Below are 11683 nucleotides of genomic sequence, written 5' to 3' on the forward strand. Positions count from 1 at the left end.
TGATGCTGAGCTGCAGAATGGAAGGTCTGTAGTTTGGCAGTTCGAGACCCTAGTGTTGCGTGATGGAGTGAGCTCCCATCTCTGGCCCCAGCTCCTGCCAACCTAGCAATTTGAAAGCAAGAAATTGCAAGTAGATAAATGGATACCACTTTGGTGGGAAGGTAACAGTGTTCTGTGTGCCTTGGCCACATGACCACAGAAACTTCTTTGGGCAGTGCTGGCTCTTCAGCTTGGAAACAGAGATGAGCACTGCTCCCTAAAGTCAGATGTGACTAGCTTTCGAGCAAGGGAAACCTTTACCTATTACTTGGGCCCCTACAAGGTTTTTATATGTTTTCAAAATAAACACGTGTACTTTTGTCTATACTTATTGATATTTTTAACTTTGGGCCCTTTACTAGTTTTCTAAACTTCCTTTGGAGGTTTTTGCTTAGTTGGCTTAGTTTTTCTTCCCCTCTCTTTGTGGACACACTGACACAAACCAGATACTTCTAAAATTGTTAAAAATAACATCGGGGGATTTAATGCCCCCCCCCCAAACAAAAGCTTTGTCTGAGTATAAGCAGACAACATATCTACCTCTCCTCTGTCAGGGGGTGGCCAGGAGCCACAGCAGGCCCAGCAGCATTGCTGATGGTGGGAGGGGTGGCCAGGAGCTGTGGCAGGCAAAGTAGCATTGCCAGTGGGGTTGTGGGGCTGGGAGCCATGACACGCCTGTCAGCATAGCTGAATGATGACCAGCAGTTATGGCAGACTGAGCCTCACCAGTGGTGTGGGGGAGGGAGCACCGTTTGGCCCAGTGGCAGCAAAGGACAGGGGGAGAAAGTTAAGAGGGGGAAGAGATCCCTCTGCAAGTATTACAGGTCTCCACTTCTCAGTTTATCAAAGGATCCATTTGGTGCTGCTAATACGTCCCACTGCTATAGCCAGAGTGGGACAGCTAGTTCATTGTTATTTCTTTTCTTTTCTTTTTTAATGACTTTTTGATTTGTGACATGAGAACTTCCAGTTACAGAATGAGGTGTGTTTAAAAAAGAAAAAGAATAGGAAAATTTCTGGTTAAAAGATATCAGTGGTGAAAAGGGAGGCATGCAAGCTCTAATTGAATAGAAACCTGAAAGAAAAATCCTTATGGTCATTACTGTAAACACTTGTCACATGTGGTTATGGTAAAAACTTTGAACCGTGTGCCAGCTGTCAAGCAACATTTTCACCAACGTGCTCCAGGCCTTCTTAAGGCATGGAAATTTTTTGAGTGTCTGAAACTTATAGCATTGGTCAAGTAGTTTGAAAGTTGCCAGAGTTATCTATGCTAATTACAAAAAAAAAATGTTGTTGTTTGGAAGAACGGGAACACTGGAAATTTTGATATAGGAGTGGTGTGCAAAATGCAGGTCTACTTACTGTGAGACAGAGTCCAGTGAACAAGCTCATAAAGGAGGACTGAGCAAAACTTTAGCGGTTCTCAATTCAGTTGTACAGGTAGTACAACAACTTTAGAACTCAAATAGTTTCCATGAAGTTGAAAAACTACAGAGGCCCCATGATGAAGAAGCAAATAAGCTCAAAAGAATTAAGATAAGTACTATCTATGAGGATGATTTTTTAAAAATTAATAAACTAGGGGGAAAGTGGATCACAAATCGAAAGTCTTGGAGTTTTCAAAGTATTTGGCATTTACACTTGACTTTAATGGACATGATCTTTTTTGCTTCTGAAAACAACAAAAGCATTCACTGTGGTCCTATCTCTTCAATAAGTAACATACTTGCATTTCCAAATGCCCTCAGTTCACTAGGAATGTGAAAGAAGGACACTCTGTAGTTAAAAATATCTTCTGTTCAACTCAAATACTTTTCAACAAATTTACCAGTAAAAATGGTCTTTATGGATAATATACTCACTTCTTGCTGCTCTAAATACCTTAGCCTGCATTACAGCCATCTGTGTCTACATTTTCTATTCTAATATGCATAGGGTTGCCAAGTCGACTCACCCCTCGGAGCGGGGGAGCCTTGCCGGCGTCCGGGAGGTCTTGATGGACGTGTGCGCACGCCAGCAGCACGTCACCGGAAGTGACGTGCAACGTTGCTGATGTTGGGGGCATGGCCGAGCTCGTCGGGGGGAAAACCATATGGTTTTTCCCCCCGATGAGCTCGACTGGTGGTTTCCCCCCCCGCCGCCCCCAGCCACACCCCCAACGTCAGCAACGTGGCTGCATCACCTCTGGTGACACAGCTTCGGGGGTGGGGTTCCCCCCGGGTCCCGATTCCGCCGCGGCGGAAATCGGGCCTCCGAAGCAGGGGATTCCCCGCCCCCCCCGGCCCCATTTGGCAACCCTAAATATGCATCAGTCACCTATCAGAAGTGATATCAAGAAATCTGTGACTGGATCGTTTAAAGGGAGGGGCAGGTATTTGGATCTCGGCCAGGGGAGGGAAGGATGGCATTTGAAGCATCACAACATTTTCTTCACTTCATACATGCATGCGTGTGCTCTTTCTCTGTCACACACACACAGCTTCTATTTGGCTCATGTGGGAAACATCCAAGTACCATTTGGGTTCCTTTATGCCTTCCCTCAGTCTAAATACCAGGTCTCAAAGAGCAACAAAGGTAGAAGAAAATGACATATATAGAGATTAAATAGCCCGCTTTTTCACCTTGCTTTGATCCAAACTGTCCCCCCTACCCCGGTCTGCTGTTTGCTAAGGCAAACATATCAAATCTGATCCTCAGGAACTCATACAAATTTAGAAAATGCAGTCATTCTTGTATCTGAAAAGAAATGACAGCCACAGCTGCAACTGTTCTACAAATTGGTGTTAGATGCCATGTAATTTTTTCCTTTGAACATTTTTTGATGAACATGTGTGTTTTATCAAGGATTTTCTATATGTTTAAGAACAGAAGTCTATGTAAAATATTTACAATACTATCAACCACACTCCTTTAATAATCATTAAAGCTTTAGATTTGTAGCTTAAATCAGGGATATCCTGCCTTTATTCTAGCGGACATCAGAAGACATCCAAATGAGAAGTCTTCCGAAATGTCAGACTTAACAGCTAAAAATATTTTCATTTTGTGAATAAATACCAACATTCACCATTGGAGGGAGCCAGTGATATAACATCTCTAGTTTATCAATTTACACCAAATTAGAACACTAAAATGTTTTCATGACAATCAGTATTTTAAGAGAAAGTAAAGGAAGAAATTATTATTTTTTTAAAGTCATCAATTAATATTGTATAGCATAGTTTAGACCCCTGATTTTTGGCTCAACTCCATGGATTTATAAGAGACAATAATCCTGTTTCATACAGTGACCACATAGTTGCACTGGAGGGGAAACAGAGCATAGAGACTAAGGCTCTCCCCTTCTGCTGCCTTCCAGCACTGGCATTCAAAGATTTTCTGACTCTGAATATGGAGGCTCCCTTCAGTCACCATAGCTAATTACCAGCACTGACTACGTGGTCTGCATGGAGGCAAAGCACACCCTGCAGTCATTTACCATTTCTTGTAATGACCTCCTAGTGATTTCCCATGCCCTCTAATGGCTGCTTATACTGAGCCATGTGAAAGGTAAACATGACTTGTCATTTCATCTACCCTTCAACCACAAAGGGAATGGACCACCCCCTATGTCTTTTTAAAGATATTTGAATATACTTAAAAAACTGGCCAAGTGTAATCCTTTCAGAATAGGCACAATCCATGCATACTTAAACACACGGGTGGAGCAATCCTGTGCCACGGTGGCTGGCTACTGGATGACTATGGCAACACTAGTCTTTTCCCTAAGGGGGGAAGAACAGGAGGAAGAAGAGGAAGAAGAAGAAGAAGAGTTGGTTTTATACCCCACTTTTCTCTACCCAAAGGAGTTTCAAAGCAGCTTATGATCACCTTCCCTTCCTCTCCCCACAACAGACACCCTGTGAGGTAGGTGGGTCTGAGAGAGCTCTGAGAGAACCCAAGGTCACCCAGCTGGCTTCACGTGGAGGACTGGGGAATCAAACCCAGTTCTCCAGATTAGTCTGCCACTCTTAACCACTATACGACACTGGCTCTCAGTTATGTAGTGGGTTTGCAGCGGGTTTTTTCATAACCAGGGTGGAGGTGTTGTGTGGGGTGGTAGCACTATGATGGACAGGGCTGCCAGAACCAATCAAAGGCCATGTGGCAAGAGCTGGAGTCCAGTGTCCATCTGAGGCAGGAGGCAGAGGGGGCGGGCCACAGGAATTCTGTTCGTTTTCAGGAGCACTCCCCCACCTGTTTAAAGAGACCAACTCCTGTCAGCAGAACTGAGCACCTGATAGTGGGGAAGGGGTTTGAGCTGTCCATTGCTGAGAGCACTCTTGCACCACACCTACCAGTGTTGAAGTATGAGAGGGGGGCACTGGGCTGGTCTCAGATGTGGGGGAAGTTGGAAAAATTGGCAAAATAGTTAAATATTCAGAGATTGCAATGGATCTTTGCTTCACTGGAGAGGAGACATTTTCTTCTATGTAAAAATCTTTATTTCTAAGGGAAGGGTACCCAGGAAAATCTACAAAACAACAAAGATACCTTCTCCTTTTCTCTTTGGAACCAAAGGCTTTGATGTGCTTTAGTCCAGGCCGCTTTCCAAACCAGGCCTCAAATGGAGTGGTTCCAGTAACCTTTGTGGGTTCTGCTGTGTTGACAGCCTCACCCCATAGGGTATTTGGTAGACCAGAATGTATTAGCATAGCTTTACGCATGTCCTGGATTGTTCTGTTCAGCTTTTCAGAAGAGCCATTGTGTTGAGGCGAGTGTGGGATAGAGACTTTGTGTTCAATCCCTTCAAGTTCTAGAAATCTTTTAAATTCTGCATTGCCATATTCTCCACCCCCAATGGTGCATAAGCTTTGGGGTACTTGGCCAAACATGTTTTTAATTGTGGCCACATAGCATTTGAATTTATTGAGTGTCTCATCCTTGCTCTTCATCATATACACAAAAGTATATTTTGTTTTGCTTTCAGTAAAAGTCACAAAGTATTTGTTCCCACCACAGGATGGCACTAGTGAGCCAATAAGATCATGATAACAGTCTCTAGGAACTTCTCATTGTGAGTAGTGGACTTGCCAGTGAACTTTGGAGCAGTTCCCTTTGCTTTGAGACGTGTCACATCTCTCCTTTGCCTTGTCACAACTTACAGCAGAAATTCCACATTCTTTTAACAACTTTTCAACACTCTGCATCCCACAATGCACAGACTTCAAATGCCATGTATACAAGCAATTCCAATGACTACAAGAGCCATTGCCAGTTTGATAAACTTGTCTCTCATCAGCATCAACAACTTCTGATTTTCCACTAACATCCACAAGATAATGAAATCCATTTCTCTCTTCCACTTTAAATTCAATTCCAGACATTTCAGCAACAATCTTCCTTTCCTTCTCTTAAGCAATACTTTATGATTACTTTCCATAAGTATTTTGGTTGAAATCAAATTATCAGCTGCTTCAGGAATCAGAGCCACATTCTTTAATTTAACATCCATCATTTCTCCAGCTGTAGTGAGGAGTTTGATTGGCACTGTCCCAACACCCTCTACATGAAGAGGTCCCTTATTTGCTTGGTACATTCAGGTCTATTGTTAGTATCAAATTCACAAAACAAGTCCTTATATTTGCATATGTGTGTACAGGATCCAGAGTCTACTAAAATACTATCTTATTTTCATCATCATAATCATCACAGATTCTAAAAGCATGACCTCTGCTGGCTGCATTAAAATTTACCTTTGTTTGAGGTCTAAAACCTCTGTGGTTGGTATGATTTCTTCTTCCACCAGGTGTCGCTATTTCAGTCTGAACATGTGCACCAGTGGACTTCTGTCTGGCTTCCCTTTTAAATTCACAGTCACTGGCCAGATGATTTGCACCACATATAAAACATTCAATTTTCTTTTCCCTTTTAAATCTGTGTGCATGTTAACTCAGAACAGACATCACATTATACAAAGCATCCTGACTAGTTCTGGAGTCATAATCTTCCTTTAAAACCATCAACAAACCATCTAGCATTAGATCCTTTTGGTGTCTTAAAGACATTGCTAGCCCTCTGTAACTTGTAGGGAGATAGCAACTCCAGAGAAAGTTTCCAATTTTTTACAATAAAGTTATAATATTATATACATACAGTTTGTGGTGTTCTTTTCCTCAGATCATAAATTTTTCAACAATACGTGCACAATTTCTATAAATATAAAGTATCTCATTAAATGCATTTATCAAATAGCATCAGTAAAAAGTCTATGTACTCATACAGTATTCATAAAAAGTTAGTGCTAATGGATGTATACACTTACCACTAGTGGCTAGTCATAGCTCTGATAATAAAGCAACTCCTTCCGGATAATACATCTTAACATGCTCTACAAGGACCTTCCTTATAAATCGTTACAAGCATCACATGTATATTCAGTAAAAGGAGGTCAACATACCATACTCCCATGTCACCTATAGACATGCCTAATAGGCTGGCGGTGCCCGACTCGAGAGTAGATCTTAGCTGTTTTATTCACCCAAAAAACATGACAGGTCTATAGCAGCATTAAGCCCAACGGGTTGTTCTGCTCTAAGTCTAAATGTCCAGAAAGCCTCTCTCTGCAATAACACCCTTTTTAAATCCATAGTGGTGTAGGGTCTATTTTTTATCACTTCCAACACTACACATTTGAAGTCACTAGGATCATGATTTACTTACTCATTCTGATCTGCAGGCTTTAGCAGGCACTCTGCAGGCATTCACAGGGTTAATCCTGTCTTCAGAGCAGGAAGCAAGAGCTGGCTGCAAGCGATCAGCTCCTAGAGTTTCTCCTCCTCAGCCTTAAAAAAGGAATAGTTCTCAGCTGCTTCTCTGTAGCACAGGCAGGCTGGCATAGGGAGAGCCTCAAATCAAGGTGAATCTGGATCTCACCTTTCACAGCTGCAGTATGCTTGGCAGGGAGAGCAGAACAAAAACTTGCAAAGGAAAAAAGTGGCTGTTTTAAAATCAAGCCTCTCAGCTGCTAACTCAACATTCTAGAGGTTTGACCGACATATCTACGTTGGCACACACAAATCAATAGGTAAATAACAGATTTAGTGGCGCAGGAAGAGAATTGTTTGATGGGTTTCTTTAAATTGACACTGGGGAAGTTTAAGACATCCGTTTCCAACATTAACGGACATACGGCACACCTGCCGCACCTGTGATGTCCGATCGGGGAGTTCTCCTGATGTTGGATTTTAAAGGCATCCGCCCTCACCAATTTTTCTCTGAGGTTTTGGGTCCTTCTAAAGCCCACTCTAGGTGGAAATCACTTGCTTTTACTTAAGCATACTAGGCAAAAATCAATTAACTAAACCATCCTGCTCTGCTACCAGAATATGTCGCTGTAATATCACTTAAAATGTGCCAATGTCTGGTAACGATAGCTTTGATGTCCCAGGCTCTGTTTGTATAGTCCAGTGCCCAATTCAACCTGTCACTGCTCTCACGTCCCTTCCTATCCTGAAACAACTCACCCCGGTTGCGTCGTTCCATTGGTTCTGTGCCAAGTTTCCTTCCAGGTCAGTCTAAACAATAGCATGCAAGGTAAGCACATATTAACCTTATATTGACTGAATTTTAGACCTTGCAACACACATATTTCCAACAGGGGCATGTGGCACCACTCTTAGATCCCCCAATTCCCTCCTCAATGGAACAGAGGTGATTTTGGACTGGAAGGACTGTCATTCCACTCTGGGCTCTGTCATTCCTGTTCCAGAGCAATCAGTACCCAGAAACTGTAATTCCAAAAACCAAAAACACCATATTGCTGTACAGGTTTATAAACTCTTAAACTAACAATGATGATATTTTTAATATTTGTTCCAGAGCAATCAGTACCCAGAAACTGTAATTCCAAATCCATTCTGGATTCATCATTACTTCCATGTGGAGTGATGTAGTTGTGACATATTGCAATGGAATCTATGAAAGTCATTTGTCATTCCTGCATGCCAGTATGTCCAATGGGCAACCCTCCTCAAACCCACCCCCCTTCAAAAACATCAAGTCCCCCCGCTGCATTGGCTCCTCCCCAGCAATTGGCTTCAGGGACCCCTGTAATCCCCTGCTCCCTCAGTCTTACCTTCACAGATGTTTTCCCCTTGGGTGACAGAAGCCTCCTGGAGCAGACACACAGTTATGAACTTTGTTCATTTATTCAATTAATTTCCAACCTTTATCCCCCAAGTGGCTTACATAATTTCCCTCTCCACATTTTCAAGCTCACAACAACCCTGCGAGGTTGGTTTGGCTGAGGGTGTGCATTTGGCCCAAGGTCACCCACCTAGCTTCCATGGTGCAAATGGAGAATGGAATCTGGGTCTCTAACCAGAACAACAAGCTGGCTCATTCACCCAGACCACCCTCTGGCCCCTCCCCCTTCACACAGAAGCCTACGAAGTGAGGGAGAGAACCTGTCATTGGTCAGCTTTGGAGGTGTCACTGGGCCCCTCCTATGTCTGGTAGATGACTATGACCTGTGGGACCTGCGCAACCATCTACAGCCACTCAAGGCACCCAAGAGCCCTCCCTCTTAGACATCTCCTCAGGAAGCCCTCAGGGGGAGTCACAGATAGATTGGGGAGGGAGTGGGGCAGGGAGGGGGTTGGAGCTCCCATCATGTAGTCAAAACCAAACAGACATAGACACAGTTGTGGCACAACACAGACTTCATTGAACTGCAAACCATGGCGAGGTGTGAAGACTCTGTTAACTTCCTCCCTGGGGCCATGGGGAAGAGGACTGAGAGTCCCTGGCATGAGAGTCTAAGTGGGATGACATCGCAGGTGGAACTTGGAAGGGCTGGCCGGATGCTATGCTTCTCTTCAAGAGGAGGGCTGGAACCACAGACTGAGCAGAGTGCGTAGTCTCCCTGTTGAATCTCCACTGCAGGCAAGTCCAACAGAGATATGTCCAGCCATGGCAACCAGCCACAAGTGCCATGCTGGTCTCAGCCATGGATGTGTTGTCCTGACAGGGTCTGTGAATACAGCGGGAGGGGGGTTCCCACGAACCCTCCTTGAGGCACATTATGGTATCATCCAAATTACACTTACCTGTCCTGTGTTGAAGTGCTCACGGATTGCTGGCAATCCATCCACCGCAGCATCTGCAGCTGCTGCTCGAGGCTCTGATTCTGCAAGGGAATGATTTGATTTGATTTGATTTATTTAATTTGTATCCCACCCTCCCGGTCGAGGCTGGCTCAGGGCGGCTTACAGAACAAGGTAAAAATTCCAACAATACATATAAAAACACAGTAACAATATAAATACAATATTAGTTAAAGGGTTGCATTGCAAGCTGTTTCACCACGTACAGTGGAGCAGCTGCCACGCATCCCCAAACCACAGACATGCTCTGTCCTCTGCCGAGGGTGGAAACCAGGCAAATGACAGAGCATTCGCCCCCAGAGATCTCCCAGGAAACTTTCCCGGGATCTTTTCCCATAGCCTGTCAGGGGCCATGGTGCTGTGTGGCTGTGGCTTTTGCCACTTGTGCACAAACTCAGTGCTGGGCTTGAGTGCAGGAGATGCTGTCACAGCACCCAGCCTCAAATGAGGGGAGTGGGGGAGCAGATTTGGGATCCTTGGCCCTTGTTTACCCATTATTGCATGGTTGCCCCTTTGGGTCAAGCCTCCAAAGGTGTGGTACCTGTTAGGGTTCTGAAATGGGAAAGGTCAGCCACAGAGTATGGACTTTGCTCTCCTCCTTGGGTGTTAGCGCTAAGTGCTTGTCCTGTATTGCTATGTGCCCTCTCCGTGCTTTTCCCACCACCAAAGTGCCTCACAGCTTGTTCTAAGTCCACACAGCAGGGAGCTCCATGATGGAGTTTCATGCTGTGCACCCTAACTACTGAGTTGTAAGATGCCCTGGCTGAAGTTTTTGTAGGGTGAGGGGCCCACAATTGGGTTCTGGGAGGGGGGGGAGGTGATTGGCTAAGCCTGTAGTCAGCTTCCTGAGCTCCTCTGAGGCTAACTGGCGAGGCTGCAGTGGAAGGGGGACGACTTGAATTTTCAGTTCAGTTGGTGCCTATGGGCCATGCCATGTGTGTGTGTGTAGGGGGGGTTGGCCTAACTTTCTGCCTTTGGCAGGGGGTATTCCGGGGCTGAGGGAGCCAACTCTCTCTGGCCACACCCCCAAAACCACCCATAACCATGACAGTGCAGGGCCCTATGCCTCAGTTGCACCAACAGGCGGCCACTGCGGCCTTCCACCAGCGCTGAGAGTGACAGAGTGGCGCTAGGGGTCTGCGCCATTGTGACTGGCCCTTATGCTGGTGTATCTCAGACATTGGCTGACGCAATAGTCAGTTGACTCCCTAAGCGCTTTCAGTCTCTTAGGACTGCACTGTTAAACTTGTCAGTTCACCCCTATTTCAGGTATCTGTAGCTGGAAATGTGAAAAAATTAAATATTTTAAATCTCAATTAAGAGTATTTGCCAGTTCTGTATAAAATATCCAAGCGTTCAGCACTTTAAATAGACACTTAAAACTCTGTGGAGTGACTCCCCCCCCCCCTTCCACACACACACTTCTTGTGACTTTGGTAGTGGTGGTAAATTCAGGACGAAACTTTATGTCTAGATTTCCAGTATGTCACTCTCTGATACTTCAGAAACTGAATTCCCCAGCTCAGTAAAATATACTCAGTACAAATGAATGAGTCTGCAAAAATAGTGAGGTATTGCACCCTTTTAACTTACAAGACAGGAGCCCTCAAAGCCACCCAGAACTGACTAATATTTTGTGTATACTTTAAATCATTTCTGACAGATGTTTTTTCCATCCTCTTCATAAAGACTCTCAGTGAAGATTCCACTACTGATTCCACCCTGAGAAACCAGTAAACATTCACTGTCAGTTGTAACGGAAAGTGGATGTAATCAGAATGTGAGACATCAAGTAATATATTTTCATTAAAAATGTTGCATCTTCCAGAAAACAGCCAGTTTTTACAGCTATTTCATTATTATTATTTTTTGCATTCCTGCATCAGATCCAAAGCTGAAGGTTTTGTAAGCAATTCCTTCTGCCATTCCTGGCATCCAAGACTGTATTTATGGGACAGGGCAGGGTGGCTTCACTTTACTCTCGGTTCCTGTGTTGTTCATCAGGGTGTGTGGCATGTACACCTCGTTTATGATGCTAAACATTAAAAAAAAAGAAGCTGGGCCAAACAGGATGTGAAAGCCACCACTGTTTTGAAAAAACATGTTATGCATGGTGGACATTTGACCTAACTCTAGACAAGTTTCTTTCCTCTTCAAATAGGGAGTAAAGGGAGAAAAATAATGTTGCGGTAAAGCAAAATCCTGTGTTCTTGACATCCACTTTACAGACTAGCACTGTAACAGTTGGAATTGTATGTCTCAGGATACTACACAAAAAGGGAAATAGACTGGACCTATGTTAATCTAGGATGTGTGCACACTACAGACTTACACTGGTTTTAAATTGGTTTCACTGCTATGGTTGGACCCAAGGAACTCTGAGGGCTGTAGTTCTATGGAGGAGCTGGGGATCATAAGCAGCAAGTCCCTGGTACCCTTGCAAAACTAAGGACCCTAGAACAGGGATCTCCAACCTTTCAAGCCTGTAGGCACCT

Source organism: Gekko japonicus, unplaced genomic scaffold, assembly GCF_001447785.1.
Source record: "Gekko japonicus isolate JY-2015 unplaced genomic scaffold, Gekko_japonicus_V1.1 scaffold2563, whole genome shotgun sequence".
In the NCBI taxonomy this organism is placed as follows: domain Eukaryota; kingdom Metazoa; phylum Chordata; class Lepidosauria; order Squamata; family Gekkonidae; genus Gekko; species Gekko japonicus.